This window comes from Rousettus aegyptiacus, unplaced genomic scaffold, assembly GCF_014176215.1.
Source record: "Rousettus aegyptiacus isolate mRouAeg1 unplaced genomic scaffold, mRouAeg1.p scaffold_m13_p_9, whole genome shotgun sequence".
Classification (NCBI taxonomy): Eukaryota; Metazoa; Chordata; class Mammalia; order Chiroptera; family Pteropodidae; genus Rousettus; species Rousettus aegyptiacus.
In genome coordinates, this window is record NW_023416312.1 from 105,854,474 (window position 1) to 105,869,672 (window position 15,199).

At 49.5% G+C, this 15,199-nt stretch overlaps 1 long non-coding RNA gene across 1 annotated transcript in view; it reads left to right on the top strand.

Moving 5' to 3' along the window:
• The first annotated feature begins 7,960 nt into the window (after positions 1 to 7,960).
• LOC118607851 overlaps positions 7,961 to 15,199 on the top strand; it is a 28,189-nt gene continuing 20,950 nt past the window's right edge. The window contains exon 1 of the long non-coding RNA XR_004952883.1: positions 7,961 to 10,639. This is a non-coding gene — a long non-coding RNA (uncharacterized LOC118607851). The remainder of the gene's footprint in view (positions 10,640 to 15,199) is intronic.

The window sequence follows — 15,199 nt, forward strand, 5'->3', positions numbered from 1 at the left end:
GATATAAACCAGCAGTGAGGGCATCCTTGAACCTTTCTCAGTATTTCAAAAAGTATGCTAAAAATTATGCATTTACCTGTAATATTTCTGCTACACAAGCCAACTATGACATTGAATTTCTGCACATTTTGTTTAAAATTTTTTTCAATTCTAACACTGGTTATCACATATCAATCAGAAGTTGTAAATGAAAGTTATGCTTTTGATTGATTTAAAAAATGAGAAAGCCTTTTATTACATGGAATTTAGTAAACAAAATACTTGAAAACATGGGGAAGGAATAATGAAGGGATCCTTCTGGTAGAGTGTTGGGAACCACTTTTATAAAGGAGCTAAGATTATTTGACCCTCTCCACAGGTTGCCTACCCAGTCCCTAAATAATGAAATGCTAGATTATGTGTGTTCATGTGTTTTGCTAGATTGAACTATATAACTTCAGGTTGGGATTTGCTTTGTTATTTTTTTCTGTTTCAGGACTATATAACTGAGCTAGTTCATTTGGGCGTGTATTTGAAAAACATACATACACACATAGGATTGCAAATGTGGAAAGTATTATGTTCTAGCATTGGAGTAAATTTCAGTTTCTGAGTCCCAAAGTAGTTCTTTGTGTAAACACAACGTGATGAGTCAAGGCAATAATTTCTCAAATGTTCCTTTTATTATTGCTTATTTTGTCTGCATTTATCTTGGCTTCATTTTCTTAATTTTTCATTTTTCTAGTAAGCAAATAGTATAAAATTGTTTTAATGCCTAGACTTTGAAAATAGTTACAAATGTTTGAAATTATATAGCCTACAAGGTAGTTTGCCATCCTTGGACTAATCACATCTAAATAATGAGTCTCAGCTGCAAAACAAAACAAAACAAAACAAAACAAACAAACAAAAAAAAACAGAAAATCCTGGTAGCCAAGAAGCAGGCATTGTGATCAAAATATCTGTGTGAAAAACCTGCAGTTTCTACTTTTTGGCAAAGGATTCCTGTTGGGACAGCTTTACCAGAAAAGAATAAAGGTGGCTATGTCCATTCAAACCAAGAACTTTCATGCATCTTGTGTTGTTACGTAGCCTATGGAATGAATTCATTTTTCTCCCCTGAGTTCTGGAGCGACCCCCCATGGAAGAACTCAGCCTACATACAGCTGTGCCAAAATGCAGGCAACCTGCCTCTGAAATGTTCACTGCTGCTTCTGTCGTTGTTGACTTGTCAGATGTACCTCAGGATGCAAAATTACAATAAAGTGCAAATCCGTGTTAATCAATTGACTTGCCGTTCTTAGGTGGATCTTCCTTTCCTCCTTCCCTGTTTTCATCATCATAAGGTAATTACTTAAGTCTTCCTTTTAAAAATCTATTTCGCATATTGACCCTTCCCACATTTGCTAGTGTAATGTCTGGCCCTGGAAGTAATTCACGCTATATACTGGCTTGAGGGGGGCCTTCGTTGTGCCCAACGTTTGGAATTTGGCTAAGTAGGAATTTGTTTCTAAAGACTTTGCATTCACCTTGCATGTCTACCTGTGAACTCTAAAAGATAAAGTACAAGTAGAACTCTACCTTACTTAAGCATAAGAAGTATTGAAGATACTTGGCAAAAATTTTGTTGTTGGTTACATCCCCATGGGTATTTTGTAACTGCCGATTTGTACAAATGACCCATGTCATTTATTGACATCTCGTGACGATAATAGGCAGTTGATATCATGACCCCTGAGCTAGATGATATCTAAAACCTCATTTGATTCTGACACTGTGAGTTTCCATGAGATGGTTTTATAGCATCAGTGTATTTCAAATTGTTATGCCTTTGTAGGTCTGTGTATGATGATGGATGGATATTGTTTATGGAACTGGTTAGGCCTTTAAATACAATAGTGGCATCAAAAACTCCACCTAGTGAGACATAGCCACAAGCTGAGAGGACCAACACATTATTTTGAAATTAATCTTTACTGCATAACTTTTCAACAAAGTTTTGATCAGTCACCGAAAATAGCACCTGTGTTCTTATCTTCCAAGGGTAATATTGCCCAAAGTGATAGAGCCATGATGAGAACTCTCAGTAGGAATCTACAAAACCCGCCCTGTTTTGTTATTTAGATAAGACTACTGATTGTTTTCTTTTCTCACACTATGTTAAACCAAAACCGTATTAATCTAAAAGAAAGTTTTAAAAGGCTTATTTCAAAAATAGGTTACATGCAATATGTTTAGATAGTGAAACCAGAACGTAGTTTTTGCTTTAATGGGAGCTGTATTTGGGTCTAATGGATGGACTTTTGTATGGCCATTGAGATAATTTTTTCTTTGTTATTAAAAAAAACCACTTGCTTCCATTAGAAAATATAAGAAATACAATTATAGAGAACATAAAAATCTCCATAATCCCATCGCCTGCTATTTTGATATATTTAAATTGTATATTTTTGTGTATGTGTGTATAGTTCATTTTAAAAAGTTTTAATTGTATATTGTATACTATTTCATATTTTCCCATATTGATATGTTATTTTGAAACTAAATTATGATTATATAGTAGTACAATGTTTGACTATGCCAGAATTTAGTCATTTCCCATTGTTTGGTATTTTAGTCTGTTTTCAGTGTTACAAATAATGACTTCATGAGCATCTTTATACATAAACCTTTACCTGAATCTGATCATTCCCTTCAGATAGAGTCCTATAAATTGATTTTTGGTGAAAGGGTTTGAAGTCTTTATAGCACTTAATATATATTGCGAAATCGTTTTAGGAGAGGCATGGTAGATATGACACCCAGAAACTGAGTATTTCTGTCTTCCTCGGGATAGGGAGAAGTAAGAGCAGGAATTAGTACACACCATTTCGAGGTGGTAATCGATCTGGGGTGCTGGCAATGATCGGAATCAAACTGGCATCTCCAGCGGCTAAGAATATAACCGCAGCATGTGGGGGGCCTGGCTGCTGGCCATCAAAATTGCCTGCAGCAGGGCAGGAGCTGAGGCTGTTTGATGTGGAAAGAACCTGGGGTGGGTTGCGGGTTGAGTAGGGGTGGGCTCAACCCAGGGATAATTGCAGCCCTCTCCACTCCTCGCCCTCAAGCCACATGTCTCTCTCCCTGTGTGTGTCTGGCACCTCCCTGAGCTGTTAGAGACCAAGGTGAGTGCCTGAAAGTGAACAGGCCCTTTAAGAGGATGCTTACGCTTCCAGCCACCTGCTGTCTCACCTGCTCGTTTTCACAACTAGGTGTCTTGGTGATGCTCTTCCTTACAGTGGGGAGCCCAGCTGGGGAGCCTGGTGTGGGGCTTGGACCCCTCATTCCTCTGGGGCCTTCCACAGCCAAGCCAGCCCTCCTGGTTTTCAGTCTCCACATGGCCGCTTCTGTATGTCCTTTTAGGAGTTCTGTTCAGCTAGACTTCAGACGGTTCTCCAGGTTGATTGTTCTGTAATTTCGGTATAATTCTGATGTGGTCATTCGAGGTGGCAAACACAGCCTTTACTCACTCCATCTTGGGTCCTGCCTTGATAGCTTTTTAAATTTGACTTTGTTTTCCATGTTCTGTATCCCTGTATTACGTTCGTTTCTTTCTCCCCTAAAATGTCTACCTTTACCAGTTCTGGGGAGGCAGCTGCGATTCCGGGAAAGAGGCACTGGATTTATATTATTATTTTTATTGCAGGAATGAAGCCAGTCAACAAACAGAACTCTGAGTTAGCTGGGAGTCCAGTTATCATTTCTCTTGTCTGAGAAAGCATCCTGAAATACTTATAGTTTGATGAGAGTTTTCACAAATGAAAGATGGGCATAGATGATGATCAGGATGGAAGGCAGACGGAGATCTAAGGAGACCTCCAAGTGCATCCAATAGAGAAATCTCTCATGATAAGCGAATTTTCAATGAACTAAGGTACAATGTACATAATGGGGGCTGAACAGCAAGAGAGGTGAATTAGAAAGAAGGGCTTAGTACTTTTAGATGTTGGAGAAAATTTCATGGACCCTTTACTCCTGCTGATTATTTGAGGTGACTAGAGAAGGGGAAAATTCAAATAAATGAACCTTTCAACTGAATATTTGAAGGAAAACATCTGTAATCAGAGCTACATTTCCCATGATACCTCTAACATTAGTCTGAATCTCTGTAAGAGCTTAATGGCAATCAATTTTAATGCTAGACAATCCTTTTTTCTTTTATTAATTAATTATTTTGATTATGGGATTTTCTTTTTTTAATTCATTTGTCTTTTATGGTGACATTGGTTAACAAAATCTGATAAATTTCAGCTGTACATTTTAACAGTAAGACATATACACATTACATTGCGTGTTCACCTGCCATAGTTAGATTTCTTTCTGTCACCACATATTTGACCCCCTTTTCCCCGTCTACCTCCCCTCTCCCTGCTCCCCTCTGGTAACCACTAGTCCATTGTCCATGTCCACGAGTCTCTGTTTGTCCTGTTCGTTTGTTGCTTTTAGGTTTATATCCCACATATAAGTGATACCTTGTGATATTCAACTTTTTCAGTCTGGCTTATTTCACTTAGCATGATTATCTCGAGGTCCATCCATGTTGTCACAAATGGCAGTATTTCATCTCTTCTTGTGGCTGAGTAATATTCCATTGTATATATGCACCACAGCTTCTTTATCCAATCGTCTATTGTAGGACACTTCAGTTGCTTCCATGTCCTGGCCACTGTGAATAGTGCTGCTAGGAACATCTCTGTGCAAACACCTTTTTGGATATGGGTTTTCAAGTCTTTGGAGTAAATACCCAGCAGAGGGGTTGCCAAATCATATGGTGGATCAGTTCTTGGTGAGGAACCTCCATACTGTTTTCCATAGTGGCTGTACCAATTCGCAGTTCCACCAGCAGTGTATGAGGGTTCCTCTTTCTCCGCATCCTCTCCAACATTTGTTATTACTTGTCCTGTTGATAACAGCTATTCTGACAGGTGTGAGATGGTATCTCATTGTGGTTTTGATTTGCATTTCCCTGATAGCTAGTGATGTTGAGCATCTTTTCGTATATTTTCATATATTTGTCCTCTAGGGAGAAATGTCTGTTCAGGTCCTCTGCCTATTTTTTGATTGGATCATTTGTTTTGCTGTTCTTATTGAGTCATGAGTTCTCTGTATATTTCGGATATTAGGCCCTTATCGAAGGCATTGCTTGCAAATATATTTTCCCATTCAGATGGTTCTCTCTTAACGTCGCGGACAATTTTTTTTGCTGAGCAGAAGCTTTTTAGTTTGATGTAGTCCCCATTCATTTATTTTTGCTTTAACTTCCCTTGCCTTTCAGAAACGTAGGCTCTTAAAGGGGCCTTAGCTCCTTTATTCCTTTGAATCTTTTCCAATGACTTCCAACAAAGTGACATAATAGTTTTAAGCATATCATGTATTATTTCCCTCATGTACAGGTAGCATTACCTTGGTATTTTTTACACTAGGTTTGACAATGTAGCTCAAACACTCTTGTTCAGGCCCCCCCGCATGACCATTAACACTCATTTGTAAGATAGCTCACAAAGGTTGAGGGGTTAGTCTGTGATAATAGAATAAGGGGCATATTGGATCTAAACAACTCAAATTCACATTTAAATTTTAAATTTCCCAAAACATATAGAACAACAAAGTGTCAGATGTGGAAAATACTCTTTGAGGGCATCTACTTCAATACAAATGAGAAAGTTGAGTCCCAAAGTAGGGACAGGAATTTGCTTTTATTTTCTTATTATTTTATTAAAATTATTTGGATTCCATTAGTTAATAAAATGATACAGGTTTAAAGTTAAATCTTGAGTCACCATATATTTGACCCCCTTTACCCTTAACTCTCGCCTTTCCTCCTGCCTTTCCCTCGTAACCACTAAACTGTTGTCTGTGTCTTGTTCGTTTATTCAGAGATTTGCTTCTAACAGCAGAGTTAGAACTAAAGCGAAGGTTGCCTGACACCCACTACTTACTCTACTTTCTTTGGATTCTCTTTGCATTGTTAAGAACAGGACCACCGCCTTTCTCTCCCCCCATCTCTAGAGAAGTGATCTCTGTCTGAATCAGGCAGATGTTCCAAGCGGCATGGTGCAAACTTCAAGAATTTAGAAATATCAGACAGCTATCAAGGAGTGCACTTAAAATTTTAATTTTTCACTTGATACCATTTTTCTTATTTTTATTACATTTGCATAGGTGGTTGTGACTATAATATTTTATTCATACCTTTCTTATATTTCACGGTCTTTATCACGTTTGATGGCTGTAGAAATGGGACTGCTAGGTTAAATGCAGGCTGAGTTTTTTATGACTTTTGGTGAATAATACCAAATTGGACTCTGTAAAGATTTTCACCAAATAATGGCATCAGCAGCACATAAGTGTCCCTGATTCTGGCCAGCCTCTCCAGCACTGAGCTCCTTTATTATGATTACAAACTCGGGAGAAGTAAAATGTATCTAATTGATTCAGTTTCTACTTATTTTTAATGAAGCTGAGTTTTCTTCCAAGTATAAGTTACTATTTATAGACAGTATTGCATAATTATGAAGTTAATGTGCTTCAGTGTACTTAACAGCTCTCTGACCTAGGGCAGATAACTTAACCAAGACTCAGTCCTCAATAACACCAGTAGTACCGGATTCAGTGAGGATTCAGTGAGATAACAAATGTATTTAACCTAGAGTCTGCCATAAAGCAAAACTCAATAAATATTATACATTCTTATATGATTTGATGGTTACAACATAGTATGATGAAGTGAAAACTAGACTTTTTTTTAAAGCCAGAATTTGTGTCCTTCCTTTTTCATTTACTAACTAAGATTTTAGATAATCCAGGCTTCAGTTTCTCTGCTCTCAAATGAGAGAATTCAAGAATCTGTACTGGGTTTTCCAGTTCTAAAATCTTACACCAATATTATTTTATAATGTACACATTATAAGACTACCCTATACATATTTGCAAGTTCTCTATGTCAAAATGTGTTATTTCTCATGAGTAAATTCACCATTCTGTGAAGTAGAAAAGTCTTCTGGCTCTCTCGATTGAACCTGGCACGTGAAACCACCCACTGAGTAGCCGTCAGTGCCATAGGGGGAGATAAAAATAAATAAATAAATAAATAATAGATCTCTGTCAACACAGGAAGAACTCCTTGGGGACTCAGCCAGGATCTGGCATTTTGATGTATATATACAAAGTGTAGATATCAACTATAAGTTGATATACGTCTGTACCAGTTGATATATTCCTAGCATTTCCATATACTCTTTATCAGCTGGAGCTTTATTTTCATTCCATCTGCTAGCCACCTGTGATGTGCTCATCCTAAGGCCCAAAGAAAGGTTAAATTGCTGTTATGAATGAAATAAATCAAGCACAGAAGTTCTGGTAAACAATGAATGTTTTGCTGTAACTGAGTTTCTGGATCTGCAGAATTCAAACTTCTCCCTAAAACAGCTAGATAATTTCTGTTCTTTCACTCAGCAAATATCTAGTATGTATCAGTGTAATGTACATAGGGCCTGCCATGGAAATCTCCACGTAATTATACTATTTTAAATACTGATAGTACTATTGGGGAGCAGTGCCAAAGGTGAAGGTTAATATGGGTGGTCAAATGTTGAGACAAAAATTAAAAAAATAATAAAACATAAAACAGCAGGTGAGGAGAATGTGGGGCAAGGAGCCTGGTGCTGCCAGCTCATTGGTGCCCCGGGCAACTGGAGGTGCAGGAGTTGGAGGTGCGGTTGGCGGTGGGATGGGGGCGGGGAGGGTCATGCTGTGCAGCCGCTGACAGCGAGTGAGCTAGAGATCTGGGAGCGCATCATATTGGTGATGCAGAGGCTGCGAGCATCAGCTGTGAGCAAGAGCGGGGAGGAGGCACCGGAAGGTCCCCACCCCGTTCCCGGTCCCCACCAGTTCCCGGTCCCCACCCCGTCCCCGGTCCCGCCCCCCCCGTCCCCATCTTAACCAGGGGAGTGCGCTTTGTCCACCGCCATCATTGCCTCTGGAGAAGGACGGGAAGCACGGGGAGCGTCGGCTCTGAGGGCGCAGGGAACTACCATCTCCTGGAGACCCTTGAGCCCGGGCATCGCTGCCTCTGGGGAAGTGCGGGAGCATCGCGCATCACATCCTGTCGGTAGGAGCCCCAGGAGATCTGCTCTGACCTTCCACGGGACATATCCGCTGTCGGGATCGTATGGGACACGGCGACCACGGACTCCATGCAAGCAGTCTGGGTACCAGCTCTGAGAAAGCCCAGGGAGCAGGCCTTTTTGCGGGGCTCTTTGTGCCTTGTGCCCATCGGCCCTGGAGCGGGCACCTGGAAAATCCGATCCCCGCACAGCAGACTGAGCCCGGGGATCCCCGCACAGTGGATTAATCGTGGCGGTCACCGTGCAGCGGACTGAGCCCGGGGATCCCGGCACAGTGGATTAATCGTGGCGGTCACCGTGCAGCGGACTGAGCCCGGAGATCCCCGCACAGTGGATTAATCGTGGCGGTCACCGTGCAGCGGACTGAGCCCGGGGATCCCGGCACAGTGGATTAATCGTGGCGGTCACCGTGCAGCGGACTGAGCCCGGGGATCCCCGCACAGTGGATTAATCGTGGCGGTCACCGTGCAGCGGACTGAGCCCGGGGATCCCCGCACAGTGGATTAATCGTGGTGGTCACCGTGCAGGACTGAGTCTGGGGATCCCCGCACAGTGGATTAATCGTGGCGGTCACCGTGCAGGACTGAGCCCGGGGATCCCCGCACAGTGGATTAATCGTGGCGGTCACCGTGCAGCGGACTGAGCCCGGGGATCCCGGCACAGTGGATTAATCGTGGCGGTCACCGTGCAGCGGACTGAGCCCGGAGATCCCCGCACAGTGGATTAATCGTGGCGGTCACCGTGCAGCGGACTGAGCCCGGGGATCCCGGCACAGTGGATTAATCGTGGCGGTCACCGTGCAGCGGACTGAGCCCGGGGATCCCCGCACAGTGGATTAATCGTGGCGGTCACCGTGCAGCGGACTGAGCCCGGGGATCCCCGCACAGTGGATTAATCGTGGTGGTCACCGTGCAGGACTGAGTCTGGGGATCCCCGCACAGTGGATTAATCGTGGCGGTCACCGTGCAGGACTGAGCCCGGGGATCCCCGCACAGTGGATTAATCGTGGCGGTCACCGTGCAGCGGACTGAGCCCGGGGATCCCGGCACAGTGGATTAATCGTGGTGGTTACCGTGCAGCGGACTGAGCCCGGGGATCCCCGCACAGTGGATTAATCGTGGCGGTCACCGTGCAGGACTGAGCCCGGGGATCCCCACACAGTGGATTAATCCTGGCGGTCACCGTGCAGGACTGAGCCCGGGGATCCCTGCACAGTGGATTAATCGTGGCGGTCACCGTGCAGCGGACTGAGCCCGGGGATCCCGGCACAGTGGATTAATCGTGGTGGTTACCGTGCAGCGGACTGAGCCCGGGGATCCCCGCACAGTGGATTAATCGTGGCGGTCACCGTGCAGGACTGAGCCCGGGGATCCCCGCACAGTGGATTAATCGTGGCGGTCACCGTGCAGCGGACTGAGCCCGGGGATCCCCGCACAGTGGATTAATCGTGGCGGTCACCGTGCAGCGGACTGAGCCCAGGGATCCCCGCACAGTGGATTAATCGTGGCGGTCACCGTGCAGCGGACTGAGCCCGGGGATCCCCGCACAGTGGATTAATCGTGGCGGTCACCGTGCAGCGGACTGAGCCCAGGGATCCCCGCACAGTGGATTAATCGTGGCGGTCACCGCGCAGCGGATTAATCATGGCGGCCCCCGCACAGCGGATTAATCATGGCGGCCCCCGCGCAGCGGATTAATCATGGCGGCCCCCGTGCAGCGGACTGAGCCTGGGGATCCCCGCACAGCGGATTAATCATGGCGGCCCCCGCGCAGCGGAATAATCATGGCGGCCCCCGCACAGCGGATTAATCATGGCGGCCCCCGCACAGCGGATTAATCATGGCGGCCCCCGTGCAGCGGATTAATCATGGCGGTCCCCGCGCAGCGGACTGAGCCTGGGGATCCCCGCACAGCGGATTGAGCCTGGGGATCCCCGCACAGCGGATTAATCATGGCGGCCCCCGCGCAGCGGATTAATCATGGCGGCCCCCGCGCAGCGGACTGAGCCTGGGGATCCCCGCACAGTGGATTGAGCCTGGGGATCCCCGCACAGCGGATTAATCATGGCAGCCCCCGCGCAGCGGATTAATCATGGCGGTCCCCGCGCAGCGGACTGAGCCTGGGGATCCCCGCACAGCGGATTGAGCCTGGGGATCCCCGCACAGCGGATTGAGCCTGGGGATCCCCGCACAGCGGATTAATCATGGCGGTCACTGTGCAGCGGTTTGAGCATGGCAATCACTGTGCACGGGGAAAGTACTGCGAGCCTCCGTGGTGCGCGAGCGCCAGGAGCATCCAGTCGCGGAGAACTGTTTCTTTGGGCGAGCATCCCCGAAAAAATGGCTGCGGACAAAAGCGGGGAACATGCACCTTTGGGCATGGCGGCCATTGTTTCTGGGCAAGCGGCGCGAGCCTCTGGGCCGTGGGGGAGCGAGAGGAGCAGCGGAGCACATGCTAACCCTGCAGGGACCCGGGGACCGGACCGGTCCGGGCTGGTGAGTAAGCAGGTGTGCGCCAGGGATGCAGATCCGCCTGGCAGCGGGGAGGGAAGCCGGCTTAGATCCTCAGAGGAGGAGGACAGGAGGGACACAGTTTGCATTTGTGCTTAGGATCTCCCAACAGGCGACCGGGGCTCCTGGAACCCGTCGCTGCTGGCAAAGGCGGCACAGGGGGCAGAGAGCGGGGGGTCAGTGCGCGCAGCTTTGGGGGCTTGGCGCTGGCAGCTTTGGTGGCCTGGCACGCGCAGCTTTGGGGGCTTGGCGCTGGCAGCTTTGGGGGCCTGGCAGGGGAAGCTTTGGGGTCCAGGCACTGGCAGCTTCGGGGGCTTGGCGCGCGCAGCTTTGGGGGCTTAGCACAGGCAGTTTTGGGGTCTAGGCGCTGGCAGCTTTGGGGGCTTGGCGCGCGCATCTTTGGGGGCCTGGCGCTGGCAGCTTTGGGTGCCTGGCACGCGCAGCTTTGGGGGCTTGTCGCTGGCAGCTTTGGGGTCTAGGCGCTGGCAGCTTTGGGGGCCTGGCGCTGGCAGCTTTGGGGGCCTGGCAGGGGAAGATTCGGGGTCCAGGCACTGGCAGCTTCGGGGGCTTGGGGCGCGCAGCTTTGGGGGCTTGGCACAGGCAGTTTTGGGGTCTAGGCGCTGGCAGCTTTGGGGGCTTGGCGCGCGCATCTTTGGGTGCCTGGCACGCGCAGCTTTGGGGGCTTGGCGCGCCGCATCTTTGGGGGCCTGGCGCGCGCAGCTTTGGGGGCCTGGCACGGGCAGCTTTGGGGTCTAGGCGCTGGCAGCTTTGGGGGCCTGGCGCCCGCAGCTTTGGGGGCCTGGCACGGGCAGCTTTGGTGTCTAGGCGCTGGCAGCTTTGGGGGCCTGGCGCGCGCAGCTTTGGGGGCCTGGCAGGGAAGCTTTGGGGTCTAGGCGCTGGCAGCTTTGGGGGCCTGGCGCGCGCAGCTTTGGGGGCCTGGCGCGCGCAGCTTTGGGGGCCTGGCGCGCGCAGCTTTGGGGTCCAGGCGCTGGCAGTTTTGGGGGCCTGGCGTGCGCAGCTTTGGGGGCCTGGCAGGGAAGCTTTGGGGTCCAGGCACTGGCAGCTTCGGGGGCCTGGCACGGGCAGCTTCGGGGGTCGAGGTGCTGGCAGCTTCGAGGGCCTGGCGCTGGCAGCTTCGGGGGCGTGGCGCGCGCAGCTTCGGGGGCGTGGCGCACGCAGCTTCGGGGGCGTGGCGCGCGCCGCTTCGGGGGCCTGGCAGGGGAAGCTTTGGGGTCCAGGCGCTGGCAGCTTTGGGGGCCTGGCACTAGCAGCTTTGGTGGCCTGGCAGGGGAAGCTTTGGGGGCCTGGCGCGCGCAGCTTCAGGGGCCTGGCACGGGCAGTTTTGGGGTCTAGGCGCTGGCAGCTTTGGGGGCCTGGCGCGCGCAGCTTCGGGGGCCTGGCGCGCGTAGCTTTGGTGGCCTGGCGCTGGCAGCTTTGGGGGCCTGGCAGGGGAAGATTTGGGGTCCAGGCGCTGGCAGCTTCGGGGGCCTGGCGCGCGCGGCTTTGGGGGCCTGGCACAGTCAGTTTTGGGGTCTAGGCGCTGGCAGCTTTGGGGGCTTGGCGCGCGCATCTTTGGGGGCCTGGCGCGCCGCAGCTTTGGGGGCCTGGCACGGGCAGCTTTGGGGTCTAGGCGCTGGCAGCTTTGGGGGCCTGGCAGGGGGAGCTTTGGGGTCCAGGCGCTGGCAGCTTTGGTGGCCTGGCAGGGCAGTTTGGGGGCCTGGCGCGCGGAGCTTCGGTGGCCTGGCACGGGCAGCTTCGGGGGCCTGGCGCGCGCAGCTTTGGGGGCCTGGCACGCGCAGCTTTGGGGGCCCGGCGCGCGCAGCTTCGGGGGCCTGGCGCGCGCGGCTTTGGGGGCCTGGTACAGGCAGTTTTGGGGTCTAGGCGCTGGCATCTTTGGGGGCCTGGCGCGCCGCAGCTTTGGGGGCCTGGCGCGCCGCAGCTTTGGGGGCCTGGCGCGCGCAGCTTCGGTGGCCTGGCACGGGCAGCTTCGGGGGCCTGGCGCGCGCAGCTTCGGGGGCCTGGCGCGGGCAGTTTTGGGGTCTAGGCTCTGGCAGCTTTGGGGGCTTGGCGCGCGCATCTTTGGGGGCCTGGCGCGCCGCAGCTTTGGGGTCTAGGCGCTGGCAGCTTTGGTGTCCTGGCGCGCGCAGCTTTGGGGGCCTGGCGCGCGCAGCTTTGGTGGCCTGGCACGGGCAGCTTTGGGGTCTAGGCGCTGGCAGCTTTGGGGGCCCGGCGCGCGCAGCTTTGGGGGCCTGGCAGGGCAGCTTCGGGGGCCCGGCGCGCGCAGCTTTGGGGGCCCGGCGCGGGCAGCTTTGGGGGCCCGGCGCGCGCAGCTTTGGTGGCCTGGCAGGGGAAGCTTTGGGGTCCAGGCGCGCGCCGCTTTGGGGGCCTGGCGCGCCTCTCCGCTTGCTTAGATGGATGGGTTTCTCCGTGTCCTGCGCGTGCGCAACCGCAGGCAGCACAGGGGGGATGGATGGGGCACTGGCAGAGGTGCGCACTTTCCTCGCGGAAACCGCTTTGATTACTGTGCGTTTTCGGCTAGATTCTCAGTACAAAGGCCTCTTGGGCAAAGGGGGGTGTGCGCGCTTGACCTTTTCCAAAAGACTAGAGGGAGGGGCCCGCTGGCTCCACTGTTTTCCGTGGGGATCCGCGAACAGAGGGCTCAGGTGCGCGCGGCCATTTTGCGGCCCTCCGGCGCCATTTTGCCACACCGTCCGCCTCACCCAAGATGGACGCCAGGAGCGCGGCGCCTCCATTTTGTTAGGGTCCTATGTGCTTTTGTTTGTCTGCCCTCCCACCTGTCACTGCTTTGTTTAGAGCCAGCGCTTTTGCTCAGAACCCGCTTTTTGGATGAGTTAGTGCATGCTGCGTTCCTTCCAGGCTGTGCGGGAGGGCGGGATGTGTGTGCACCTGCCCCCGCCCCTCCCTCTCTGTCTCTAACGCCTCCTGGCGCTTTTACTGCCGGCTTTATGGCATGTTTAGAATTAGAGGCTTCTGTCTAGATGATGTAATTTCAGACATCAGCTACCAAAAAGGGTAAACATAGGCTGGAGACCTAACCATACTGCTGTTTTTAGATCATCCAGCGCATCCTATTAATCTTCCAGCGATATTTTTCATTTTCTTCCTTTTTTAGAGGCAACAGCTTTCTATAGGGAGGACAGCTAAAATCCGTTTCTGTATCTTTTCACTTCTTGCACCTTGGGGCTAACTTAATTCCGGGCTAAGACCCATTCTTTCCTGATTATTCAACCAGGCAAAGGGTGACAGTGACAAGACATTTAGGATAATAAGATGTCACTTTTAAAACTGCCTCATGGTTTTGCTACCTTGCTGCGGACTCAGGTTTCCACTCTCCTGCTATGTCCACATGCTAAATACTATGGGTTACTGTGCCATATGAGGTATACAGGATTTACCAGGCAGGCAGTCCCCTGCTATCTGGTTTGAGTTGAAATAAAATGTCATTCACACACGAACATGAGGTATTAAGGAAAAACTCCTTGTCTACAGCCATGCCACCCTGAACATGCCGGATCTTGTCTGATCTTGGAAGCTAAGCTGGGTTGGCCCTGGTTAGTACTTAGGAGACCACTTAGGGAGACTACTTAGGAAGACTGGGTGCTGTAGGCATAAAAGAAATACAGAAAGAAAGAAGAGAAAACCTTGTTTCAAATCCTGCCTTTTGCAATTATAATCCCTACCTTTGTAACTTCCTAAAACTATTTTTCCATAAGCCACTCTCCTGGTAACCATGTAACCTGACTAAGAGGCTATATAGAGAATATATAGTGAGAAGAGATGTTTAGGAACGAAGTGGCCTTGGATCTGGGTTCCCCTCAGTAATGTTTACATTGTAACACTTGAGCAAGTCATGGTCTGTGGACTTCAGGTGCCTCATCTATGTATTGTATATTTATATCCACAGTTGTAATTGAGGATTACATGGCTAACACTTTTCTGCACTGAAAATAAAATCCAATTTAATTTAGAATGAATAACACCGCTACACTGTGCAGATGAGACCGTTCGCACAATTTTAAAAGCAGTTTCATAAGCGTCAGCACTATTAAAAACTGCTCTGGGAGGCCATAAGGACCCAACCACCTCCTCTATTCTCATGATAATGCAGTCAGCCCAGAATCACTGCTTGTTTACAAAATGCTGAAAGGAAAAGGGTAAAGTAAGCCCGAGGCACTTTGTAATTGGTCCGATCTTTATTATTCCTCTTCTGGGTATTTTTTGTCTTCCAGATTTTTTTTTTCCATTCTACCTTTAAATTCTCCTTTCTGATTTCCCTCAGGAAGTGATAAATTCTACCTCACCTGCTCGATGCGGTCCTGTTTGGGGTTTAGCTGCTTCCCGAGTCTTGTATTCCCTCCCCCATATTGCTATGATCTGTCCTAATGCATCCAAATACTATCAAGCACTTTATTTTCTAAATATTCTCACTACCGTCTTAAAATTGTCACAACTGTCCTCAAAATTTCTGCTTCTCGCGTTGCATTGGCTTTGCACTTCTCATTATTCCTGACCAAAGCAACTAAA